General features: G+C 33.2%; 1 long non-coding RNA gene across 1 annotated transcript; it reads left to right on the forward strand.

Moving 5' to 3' along the window:
- Positions 1–217: 217 nt before the first annotated feature.
- LOC150033787 (uncharacterized) lies at positions 218–1,706 on the forward strand. Its single transcript, XR_016532485.1, has 3 exons — positions 218–566; positions 1,041–1,121; positions 1,282–1,706. It is a non-coding gene; the product is annotated as an uncharacterized LOC150033787 (long non-coding RNA).
- Positions 1,707–12,616: the final 10,910 nt, after the last annotated feature.

The following is a 12,616-nucleotide window of genomic DNA, read 5'->3' on the forward strand; positions in this document are numbered from 1 at the left end:
AAACCAATATTATAGGTACCTATAATGTCGGTTTAAAACCAACATCGTAGGTCACCGTCTCTTTTAAATCCAAACAATTTTTTAATCTTCATTTTCTATTTCTCTCCCTCTCTCATTTTCATTTTCCTTTTAAATTTTATTTCCCCCCTCCTCAAATTATCCATTAGAAAATGAAAAATAAAAAGGTTAAAAAGAAAAAGAAAAGAAAAGAAAATATCAAAATTTTATTTCCCCATCTCTCTCACTCAACTTCTTATTCGCGTTAACCCTACCCCAAACTAGCTGATGCCTCCATCGCACGACTAGTGTCCGACCAGCTTCTCCTTCACGCTGGTCTTCCTCTCACCCAACCCTCAACCAGTCGCACGCAAATGCCACACCGGACACCGGACAGATTCCAGACGCCATACCGGACAAATCCAGATGCCACACCAGATTCCAAACGCTACACCGAACAGATCCGCCCGGTTTCAGAATGCCACACCAGACAGATCTACCGCGTCTATAGCCACGCATCGCCGATCGAGCAGTACCACTACCCGTTACATGTCCTCAGTTGCCAATAAGTAAGCGATTCATGGGTCTTTGGGTTTTCTTTGAGAAGAATTTACCCATAATATTTGGATGCTAGATTCGGGAGGTTTGAAGGTTTTGGATATTGGTCTAAGGTTTGTCTTGGTTATTTTGGTAAGTTTTTGTGGATTTTTCTTGTAGTTGTTTAAAACCCATTGAGAGTTTGGTAAAAGTTTTGAATTACCCAGAATATGTTAATGCTACATTTGAGTTTTGGAGTCTTTTAAAGTGTTGTGCAGCAAGATTAAAGGTACTTTGGTGAGTATTAAGGCTCCAAAACCCTTTTTGGATCTTTGTATTCATTTGTATTCTTGGGGATTTGGGGTTGCTAACCTTAGTTGTGGTTTGTCTTTAAATTCGGTTTATGTTATAGGGTTTAATTCAAGGATTCTAAAAGAGTTTATTTGCTTGGATATAATTGGGTTAGAATTTGATGACACTACTACTGAAATGCTTGCAATATGCAGGTCCGACATATACAATTTTGGAGTCATATTGTGGGAGTTTGCAACTGAGAAGATCCTTGGGATCTTCTCAATTCAATGCAGGTACTAATATTTTTTAAGTGATATCTAAGAATGTACTTCCAGTGCAAGTAGATCATGTGCTAAAATGTAAGCAAGATGTTATTATGCTTGTTCTTTGCCAAATGTTGGAATCGTAGATGATGTTATGAGAATGTATATGTGACAATTTCAGAATTCGTAGGTAATTGGTGTTGTTGGGTTTATGAACCAACGTCTTGAAATCCCCAAGGATGTGGATCCACATGCGCTTCTATCAGTGAAAGTTGCTGGCACAAGTACATACATTTGGGTTTTTTAGAGCGTGTTTGGGAGTGATTGAATTGAAGGAACTCTATTTATAGAGAACCTTTGAGCGGAAACAGATCGTCCAAATCCCATTGTGATTGAATGCATACATTTACCGTCATACATAACAAATTATGCATAAAGCTTAAATTACTGCATGCCTTTGAATTAAAAACAAAGGATCAAGAGACTATACCTTTGAATAACTGTTCTTTAAGTAAATCTCTCGATCGTACTCGTTCACGAACGCGTCGAACAACTCGAACACTCCTCGAATAAGCAGCAAGCAAAAAAACTTGATCCTCGAACCAACAGGGACACTACCACTTAGTGACCTTGGTATTCTCGGTGTGAGAATCCATGAATGGCAGGTTCTGGCTAATTTTGGTTAGAGGGAAGTTTGGAGTTTGAAGGAGGAAGACGATTGTGTAGTGAACAATACTATCGTGTAGACGAACTAGTCTATCACACAAACTTCCTACTCGATCATTTAGTCTCTCAAGAAGCGTGTAGTCACTTTATCGAGTAATCCTTCTTCCTTTGGAATAATAAAATCAAATTTTATTTAACCGTTTTGCCACAATAACTAAATAACTCCTCACTAGGGTGGTTATTGAGAAAAAGGAGTTAATTATCCGTTGGGAATGTCCTAAAACTTGCAGTTCGTAAATTTTATGTTAAACATTCTATTTATCAATAAAATATTATTGAGTGTCTTATTTAATAAAGTTGTTGATTTTGCATTCTATTATGAAAATCCAATAAACATATTAATGGTTGTAGTATGAATACTTTAACTTTATGTGGTGAAATAAACAGGATCAAGTTAATAGTATATAGTTTAAATGGTCTATAAGAATATGGATGAAATTGGGTATCGTAACACTATTGGGTGTGGCCCATTTTGTATAGGTAATACAAATGATGTGATCCACACAAATCATTCATGTAGAGACATGTGAGTGGGGGCATCTTATGCAATGAGTTTGCATATAGACTAGGCCACGAAATAGTCACTTTCCTTTATAACAACCATTTACTGTTAAATCTGACTATTTCATATTTAAGTAACCTAGGATAACTCGATCTTAATCCTGAGCTAGTTATGAACTCTTGTTTATTCGAGATTATCCTTTGATCTGTATGGGTGAGATTAGTTTAACAACACTGCTTAATAAGCCTTCCATTTTGGGATAAGACCGAATGGATAGTTGGCACATAGCTTTGTAAAATGGAATTCACTCCTACCCATTTTAGGGTTAGCGGATAGGTTGTTCTTTTAAGTGCTAATTCCAGGTCCTGAACAATCGAGACTCCGCCTTCTCATGATAGAGAAGGACGTGATTCATAAGTAGTATCATGTTCAAATATTAGTTCCTCCAATCAAACTATAATGTATCAAATACATTATATCAATTATATCATATATAATTGAATTAATTGAATTATATTATATATAATCAAATTCCCTCTTGTTAATTTGAACATTTCAAATTAACCCAAAAACTTATTCTTAACTTAAATCCATTAAGCTACCAAGAGACCTTATGGACCTGTAGCTTGAAGCTCTAATGGTACGTGAATAACTAATTAAACTTTTGAATCATATTATCCACCATTCGTTAAGGACACTCCACTAAAGATCGATAGCTGCACTCTTCGCACTATGGATAGATTCCCCTGTCCATTGGATATAACCAATCAACAGTACGATAACCCTTCAAAAATCACTCGTAAGTACAGCTGAGTCAAATTACCATTTTGCCCCTGTAGTTATATCTAACTTCTTAAGTACCACTGATTCCTCTAATGAACAATAGATCATAGTCCCACTATGACTAAACCCCTCTCGGGCCAAGAGAGGGTGTGGCGCCACATTGAAATGTTGGGATTAAATTAGTTTAAGAATATATACTTGGTTGGCAATCTTGCTTGGTGTGGTCAAGTGTATATTAAAAACCATGTTTTTTTCAATTATATATAAACTAATTTGGTCTTACTTAGTTGATTAAGCTTTTTTGGTGTGGTTCAAGTGTTATTTCATTTATTTTATTTTTATTTCAATGATTAAATTTCTTGAAATTTTGAAATGTTGGAATGAAATTAGCTCAAGAATATGTACTTGGTTGATAGTCTTACTTGGTGTGGTTCAAGTATATATTAGAACTATTTTTTTTTTCAATTATATTTTAGCTTTTAATATTTTATTTGTGTTATTCTTTTCGGTTTATCTCAAAATTTAATGTAAACTAATCTAGGTATTGTTGATTATGGTTCATAAGATTTTAAAGTGTTGAGATCAAAATTAGTTCATGAAGATGAACTTGTTTGATGGTTTTGCTATCATCTTTTTGTTTGGTGGCTAATGTGTTTATAGAACATTTTCTTGGATTATATTTTAGCCTTGAAAATATTTTATTTGTGTTTTTTTGTATTTGTCATGTTAGATATAAATAAGTTTTAGGTCTTATTGTTGATTATGGTTAAGTTTACAAGCTTAAGATTACGTAATTTTTCCTTGTTATTGTTTGTCTTTTTTTAGATTAAGTTGCATATTTTACAATCATGGATAAGTCATGGATAAAAATTAATAGAATGTCAACTTAGTATGGTTTAGATGATGAGATGTTTATTAAAAATGGTCTACAACATTTAAGTATGTCGAATGTCATGATTGTCCATGTTTGAAGTATGTGAATGCAAAAACTTTAAATATGAACACAATAAGAGATCACTTAATTTTTAATTTTTAATGGTATAGATCAAAGTTATCAAACCTGGATTTTTCACGGTGAATCATTATCGATTAAGAGAAATAATGAAAATGTGTCAACTAGGGAAAGAGACAAAGTTGATGAGGATGATTTGATGACACAATTGGAATGTGAGGCTGCACACAATTATTTTGATGAAAAAGCCGATAATTTTGAAGAATTACTAGATCATGCGAAGAAACCATTGTACCCAAATTGTTGACACATTTTGGTAACTTTACGAATGTAGATATTTTGGTAAAAGTTTTACAATTTGGGTACAATGATTTCTTTGTATCATCTAGTAATTTTCATTAATTGTATGCAACCTCAAACATTCTAATTGTGTTATCAACATCATCCTCATCAACTGTCATTAATTTTCTTAATCGGTAATGATTCACCTTGAAAAATCCACGTTTGATAACCTTGATCTATACCATTAAAAATAAGTGATCTCTTATTGTGTTCACATTTAGAGTCTTTGCATTCATACACTTCAAACATGGACAACTCATGACATTCAGTGTACTTGAATGTTGTAGACAATTTTTAATAAACATCTCAATCCTTAGACATACTTAATTAACATTCTATTCATTTTCATCTATGACTTATCCATGATTGTAAAATATGCAACTTAATCTACAAAAAAGACACAATAATAAGGAAAAACTACGTAACCTCAAGCTTGTAAACTTAACCATAATCAACAATAAGATTTAAAACTTGTTTATATCAACATGAAAAATACAAAAGAACACAAATAAAATATTTTCAAGACTAAAATATAACTCAAGAAAATGCTCTATTAACACATTAGCGACCAAACAAAAAGATGATAGCAAAAACCATCAAATAAGTTCATATTCATGAATTAATTTTCATCTCAACACTTTGAAATATTATGAACCATAATCAACAACAATACCTAGATTAATTTACATTAAATTTTGAAACTCAAAAAGAATAAAAAAAATAAAATATTAAAGGCTAAATTATAATTGAAAAAAATGTTCTAATATACACTTGAACCACACTAAGGAAGACTATCAATTTAGTACATATTTTTTAACTAATTTCATTCCAACATTTCAAAATCTCAAGAAACATAATCATTCAAATAAATATAAAATGAATGAAATAACACTTGAACCACACCAAATAAGCTTAATCAACCAAGTAAGACCAAAAGTTTATATATAATTTAAAAAAAATGGTTTTAATATACCTTTGAACCACACAAAGCAAGACTACCAACCAAATATATATTCTTAACTAATTTAATTCCAACATTTCACATTCAAGAAGCTTAATTAATAGGATAAAAAGAAAATGAATGAAATAGCTTTAAATTACTAAATTGAGAATACATATGAAAAGAAAATTTTACCTTTCCAAGCAAATAACTTAAACGGTTACAAGCTTGAAAAGATTCGAATCAGAGCTCGAAGATTGAAATAGATCTAAGCGGAGACTGACAGATCTGGCGAATGCACAACGTTGACGAGTGTCGAACCTTATGAACAGAGTTGAATCACCATGCCGACGACTGGATCGGAAGACCCACGAGTAGACGACTGGATCGAAAAAGCCCACAACTAAATCTACAGATCATACGTTGGCGACCCACCTCCACAACAAGCTGAATTCCACTAAACCCCACGACGAAGCTGGCCAACTAGATCTGACGATAGCATGATCGAGACTGTACGGAGCTGACCGATCTTCGAACAAGACGATGCGATCTGCACGATTGGAAAAACTTGAGTGACGCGACCATGACATCGATCGGAACAACGTCGATGACGACAACGACCAAAATAATGCCAATGTTTATGTGATGATTGGTACGGTCAAGGAGAAGAGAGAAGTGAAAGGAGAGAGAAAAAAGGTAGTGAAATGAAAGAGAGATATTTTTTTTTTACTAAAGTTAAAAAAATAAATGGGGATCTTAAATAGACATTAAAGATCTGTTTTTTTTTTTCTAAACCGACTTTATACATTCGGTTTCACTCTTTTCAACTGACATTAAAGCCCAAAATTCTTGTAGTGATTAATCTTTTAGTTTTCTTTACTATCTCTCTCTATATATTTTGATGGGATGAGTCAGTTTACTTGGTTGTGAGCGAAAACTTGATGCAACATTCAATTCTTTCATATGATATTATATTATGTTTCTCTTGTTTGCAAGAGATGTATATTTTGAATTTTGATTCAATTTTGTATTCGTGCATACTGTTCGGTGTGAGATCTCATTCTATTTCACATTTTATTTCTCATTCCTAGATATGCAAGTTAAATATATAAATTGATTATTCTTAGCACTTGATGTCTTGATGGCTTGCTTTGTCGAGAAATTTTAGTTGGATTTGTATATGGTAGACGTTTCTTTGTACTTTTTAGATGCCATCAAATTCCTGTTTCCAGAACCAAGTTTTAAGGTCTTGTTCAGCTAGCTTTAAAATGTTATATTCTTTCGATATTGCGAAACCGTTGCTTCTGAATCCTCTCGTTCTTATGCCATTTTGATTTTTTTTTTAAAATAATGTTATTTTAATGTATATTGACAAAAATAGGGTAGGATTGAAATTATTTTTAAAAATATGTACAGGGTACACGATTGCCATGTGGCAAACTCGTGTACAGGGTACGTGAGTATCGTTTAATCCAGTCAGTACCACGTCGCCTAACTGGTTGACCAATCACATGGAAACTCGTGAACCTAGTCCACGATTTGTTTTTTTTTTAAAAAAAAAGTATGTTGACTAATTTTTTTTAATTGGAGATATATAACAATATTAAGACTTTAGGAACGTGTCTACAAATTCCTTCATTATTAAACTTAATTATATATTTAATCTACAATGAAAACATAATTATCTTGCACTCATATTAAAAAAAAAATCATGATATTAAAGAAGATTTACAATTAGTTCTTCAATTTACAATTTGAAAATGAAAGTTTACATGAAATTTAAAAACGACCTCTTGGCCCTTACCCCTCATGGGGTTGTCTTCATGGTCCTCTAAATTAGGTTCACCGTTTTGTCGTTGTCGTCTACAACGAATACGTCTTCGATCGGTGTCAGCAATATTGAGTCGTCTTATTTTTTGAATAATACCTTCTATGTTGACCAATGTTTTCTGACACATTGAACCCAAGTCTGGTAAGTTGTTCTGCATTGAATATTGTTGTACATCTCCGATAAAATTATTCTGTATAATAAAAAATAAATATTAAACAATATTCATATCATATATATAGAAAATGTGATTTTAAATCTCTTACCATAGTAATAGTAAGCACCGTCAGGTGTGATAAATCGCCTCGTGATTGAATTGTACTAGGAAAAGTAATCATCTGATACAGCTGACCCATTTGTTAATTCTCCCTGTGCACAATGATCACGTCATCCATGCCAGTAGGATATATATTCTGCATGAATTCAACGCCAGTCTTGGTCGTGCTTACCTCTTAAATTGATCTTGTGTAATGCTGGGAGTGTATAGGAAAACCAAGATATCGTTTGTTGCAGACCAAATTGTCTCAACACACGATCTAGATGATGCCTCTATACTATATGGAAGCATATAAGAGGGCTAACGGTCAACTAGATGTCTTCACCATTACGACAATAATCAGGTAAAGATGACCAAATCTGTTGTGTGTATGGCGTTTAAATAATCTGAGGAAAAAAAAAGAAGAAGAAAAGTATACATCTAAAATGTTTTAAATATTCATTTATATATACATTTGCTACCTAATTGTGCATCAGACTATCAAATATTTTTGGGTACACGAGCAACATATTTGCTGACTGTTCAGAAGCAGCTAATACACCACTCCATCTAAAATTATAAAAAATACAATTAATTTATATTCTTACATAAAATGGTAACGAAATAAATACATAAATTAAATAATATCTGACACCAAGAGGACGATGATCTGGATCCTATAACTGGACTTGTGGTGCTATAATTGAAAATCTGTCATAAGCCCATACTTGTAGTAGTATCAGTGGCCCCGCTATTTCCAACGCTTGTGCATTGGTAGTCCGAAAAAGTTCTCTATACAACCATGCAAGGCATGCACCACCCCACGAGTACGTACCAGCGTGCTCAAAATCAGTCAACAGCAGGAGGAACATGAGATGCACTAATGTATTTGACTTGTTTGCAAACAAAAATTCTCCAATAAGCTGTATGATGTATGCTCATGCATACCTACGTACACTGACATTGTCGGCATCAGGATGTAATTCTGGAAATTGGGACGCCAATCTGAGGATACTCAATCTTGATCCTTTCATATCATCTGGTAGAAGGTTTAAAAGCACTTCACAAACGTTCTTTCAGTTAGTGAACCTGTGAATGGTTGCCCGTCCACTCGTAATCCAAATTGTATGGCAACATCCTGCAGCGTGATCGTATATTCCCCACAAGGCAGGTGAAATGTGTGGGTTTCTGGTCTCCAATGATCAAGTAATAAGATGCCAATCAAGTTGGATAAAATTGATTTGTGCAACCCCAAGAAAACCTGCCTACTCAACATAGGGAATAATGCAGTGACCAAATGGGATAGTATGCTGTGTAGACACCTCCGTTCACCGACAACTCAATACTACTGTAGAAGAACTATCCCATACTGATTGTGAACGATGCGTATTTTTTCAGTATAATTATACAGGATTAGAAGGACTAGACTCCATTACCTAAGAAGTTCAAATTACATTACATAATAAAATCCATCACATAAAAGATACAATTACATAAAATAAATTCATTACATAAAATGTACAATTACATAAAAAGTATAAGTACTTAAAAGATACAATTACATGAAAAATATAAGTACATAAAAGATACAATTACATAAAAAATACAATTACATAAAAAATACAAGTAAAAAGAAGATACACCTAATGGCCCGAAGGTGAAACACCTAATGTACGTTGTGGACAAGTACGTCTGTTATGTTCTTCTCTCTTGCAAATTGTACATCGCACTTTTTGGCTTGCCTCTCTCCAATCAATTTCATTATGAATGCGCGTGCTTTTTCGCCGACCTTGTTCTCTTAGTAAGTCCGTATTTGGACGAACTTCTGTAAATGATAATTTTGGCCAATAATCTCGATGTTCTATTAGATGGAAGCGACGTTCATAACATCGCTTGAAATTGGACAATTTGTAGCATTCATCAATAAGTGGTATGTATGTCATACGCATGTAATTACAAACTGCAATTACATGAGAGCATGGAATCTTGAATGACATCCACTTATTGCAAGAACATGTTCCTTCTTTCAAGCTCAAAACTTGGGTGTGTTGTCATTTATAGGGAGAAATCATACTTATGCCAGTTTGTACTTCAAAAGTTAGACTTTCCTCGTCAATAGATGTTACTGTATGCTAAGATGCTCGTTTTTCCCACCTCTTAAGCTTTTTTAGGGCATATTTTGTATACATGTACCCATGATCGAGTGCTTCACTGATTTCTTGTCTCCGACGTTCAAAATACAGTATGCTGCGATAGAATGTTAGCCTAACCAAAGAAGTAATTGGTAACATTCTAGTACATTTGAAAACACTATCATGCATTTGAAAACACTATCTGCTCTAGTTGAGCGTTCGAGATCAGAAACCCACATATTTCACCTGCCTTGTGGGGAATGTACGATCACGTTGCAGGATGTTGCCATACAATTTAGATTACAAGTGGACGGGTAATCATTGATAGGTTCACTACAATATGACTGGAAGAACCTTTGTGAAGAGCTCTTAGGCATTCTACCAAATGATCTGAAGGGTCAAGATTGAGTATCCCCTGGTTGGCATCCCAGTTTCCAGAATTACCTCCCAATGCCGACGACATCAGCGTACGTAGGTATGCACGAGCATACATCATGCAGCTTATTCGAGCATTTTTGTTTGCTGAAAAGTCAAATACTCTAGTGCATCTCATGTTCCTCCCGGTACTGTCTGATTTCGAGCACGTAGTATGTACTCGTAGGGTGGTGCATGTCTTGCATGGTTGTATAGAGAACTTTGTCGGGCTATCAATACACAAATGTTGGAAATAACGGGGCCACTAGTATTACTACAAGTATGGGCTTATGACAGATTTGCAATTATAGCACCACAAGTCCAGTTACAGGACCCAGATCGTCGTCCTTTTAGTGCTAGGTATTATTTCATTTATGTATTTATTTCGTTACCATTTTATGTAAGAATATAACTTAATTGTATTTTTTATAATTTTAGATGGAGTGATGTATTAAGTGCTTCTGAACAGTCAGCAAATATGTTGCTCGTGTACCGAAAAATATTTGACAGACTGATGCATAATTAGGTAGCAAATGTATATATAAATGAATATTTAAAACATTTTAGATGTATACTTATCTTTTTTTTTTTTGTTAGATTATTTGGATGCCATACACACAACAGATTTGGTCATCCTTACCTAATTATTGTCGTGATGGTGAAGATATCTAGTTGACTGTTAGCCTTCTTATATGCTTCCATATAGTAGAGTAACATCATCCAGATCGTGTGTTGAGACAGTTCGGTCTACGACACTCCCAGCATTACACTAGATCGATTTGAGAGGTAAGCACGACCAAGACTGATGTCGAATCCATGCGGAATATATATCCTACTGGCCTGGACGATGTGATCGTTGTGCATTGGGAGAATTAACAAATGGGCCAATTGTATCAGATCATTACTTTTCCTTGTACAATTCAATAACGAGACGATTGATCACACCTGACGGCGCTTACTATTACTGCATAGTAAGAGATTTAAAATCACATTTTTCATATATATATATGAATATTGTTTAATATTTATTTTTTTATTGTACAGAATAATTTTATCAGAGATGTACAACAATATTCAGTGCAGAACAACTTACCAGACTTGGGTTCAATGTGTCTGCAAACATTGGACAACATAGAAGGTATTATTCAAAAAACAAGACGACTCAATGTTGCTGACACCGATCGAAGACGTATTCGTTGTAGACGACAACGACAAAAGGGTGAACCTAGAGGAACATGAAGACAACCCCATGAGGGGTAAGGGCCAAGAGGTCGTTTTTAAATTTCATGTAAACTTTCATTTTCAAATTGTAAATTAATGAATTAATTTTAAATCTTCTTTAATATCATGACAATTTTTTTTTAATATGAGTGTAAGATAATTATGTTTTCATTGTAGATTAAATATATAATTAAGTTTAATAATGAAGGAATTTGTGGACCGGTTCGTAAAGTCTTAATATTGTTGTACATCTCCAATTAAAAAAAAAAATTAGTCAACACACTTTTTTTTTTTTTAAAAAAAAAGAAAAACAAATCGTGGACCAGGTCTACAAGTTTCCATTCAACCGGTCAATCAGTCAGCTGACGTGGTGTTTACTGGATTAAATGGTACTCATGTATCCCATACACGAGTTTGTCACATGGCAATCGTGTACCCCGTACACGATTTCACTACTCTAATTTTGTCAATAGTTTTAGCAAATACCTATTTTTAAAAATACTTTCAATCCTACCCTATTTTTGTCAATATATATTAAAATAACATTATTTTTTTAAGAAAATTGCTATTTTAGAACTCTATTGATCAATGGGATTTAATTAAACAATTTGTCACTTTCTTTGGTGTGAATTAGTTAATTTTTGTGTTTGTTGAAAGTTGAGTTGTATATAAAAAAACAATTAAGATTTTTATTTATTTTTATTTTTACATATACAAGTAAAAGACAAATATTATTGTTTTTCTTCTTTCAAAAAAGAGATTATTGATTTGCACATCCATAAGGAAAAAAAAGTTTATATTTTTTATTTTTTCAATAACAAAACGATGATAAACATTCAATATCGGATAATTATTGAAAAAAAGTAGGTGAAAGTGACATTGAAGATGATGTTCAATGTTGGTAGAAAACTGACATTGAAGATAATATTCAATGTCGGTTGAAAATTGACATTGAAAATAACTGATATTGAAATTTCGGTCATCTATAATGTCGGTTTAAAATTGACATTAAAGACAACCGACATTGAAGAATTTTATAACACGATCTTCAAAATCGACATTTTATTCCTATAATGTTAGTTTTAAACCGATATTATAGCCCAATTCTATAATAGTGATTTGTGGCAAAGACAGTGTGAACATGATTAGAATGTTAGATTTTCCTTGGGATAAAATTACTGTGGTTGCAATTGAATCACAATGCCTAAAAAAATTGAATTAAAATAGTTCTCCAACAACCGCTCAAAAAATTTGAAATAAAAATGTGTACACGAAAAAAGCTTTAGAATATTGTAGACATACACTATCAACAAGTAGTAATATAGAACTATTCAAAGTATCGTTTTCTCACCAGACTATTTGCACAATTCAATTCTTTAAGAAAGAGTTCTTTAATGTAAACCAAGTGGTAACCAATAAAAATTAGTGG

This window comes from Benincasa hispida, chromosome 9, assembly GCF_027475165.1.
Source record: "Benincasa hispida cultivar pf3 chromosome 9, pf3_genome.v1.1, whole genome shotgun sequence".
In the NCBI taxonomy this organism is placed as follows: domain Eukaryota; kingdom Viridiplantae; phylum Streptophyta; class Magnoliopsida; order Cucurbitales; family Cucurbitaceae; genus Benincasa; species Benincasa hispida.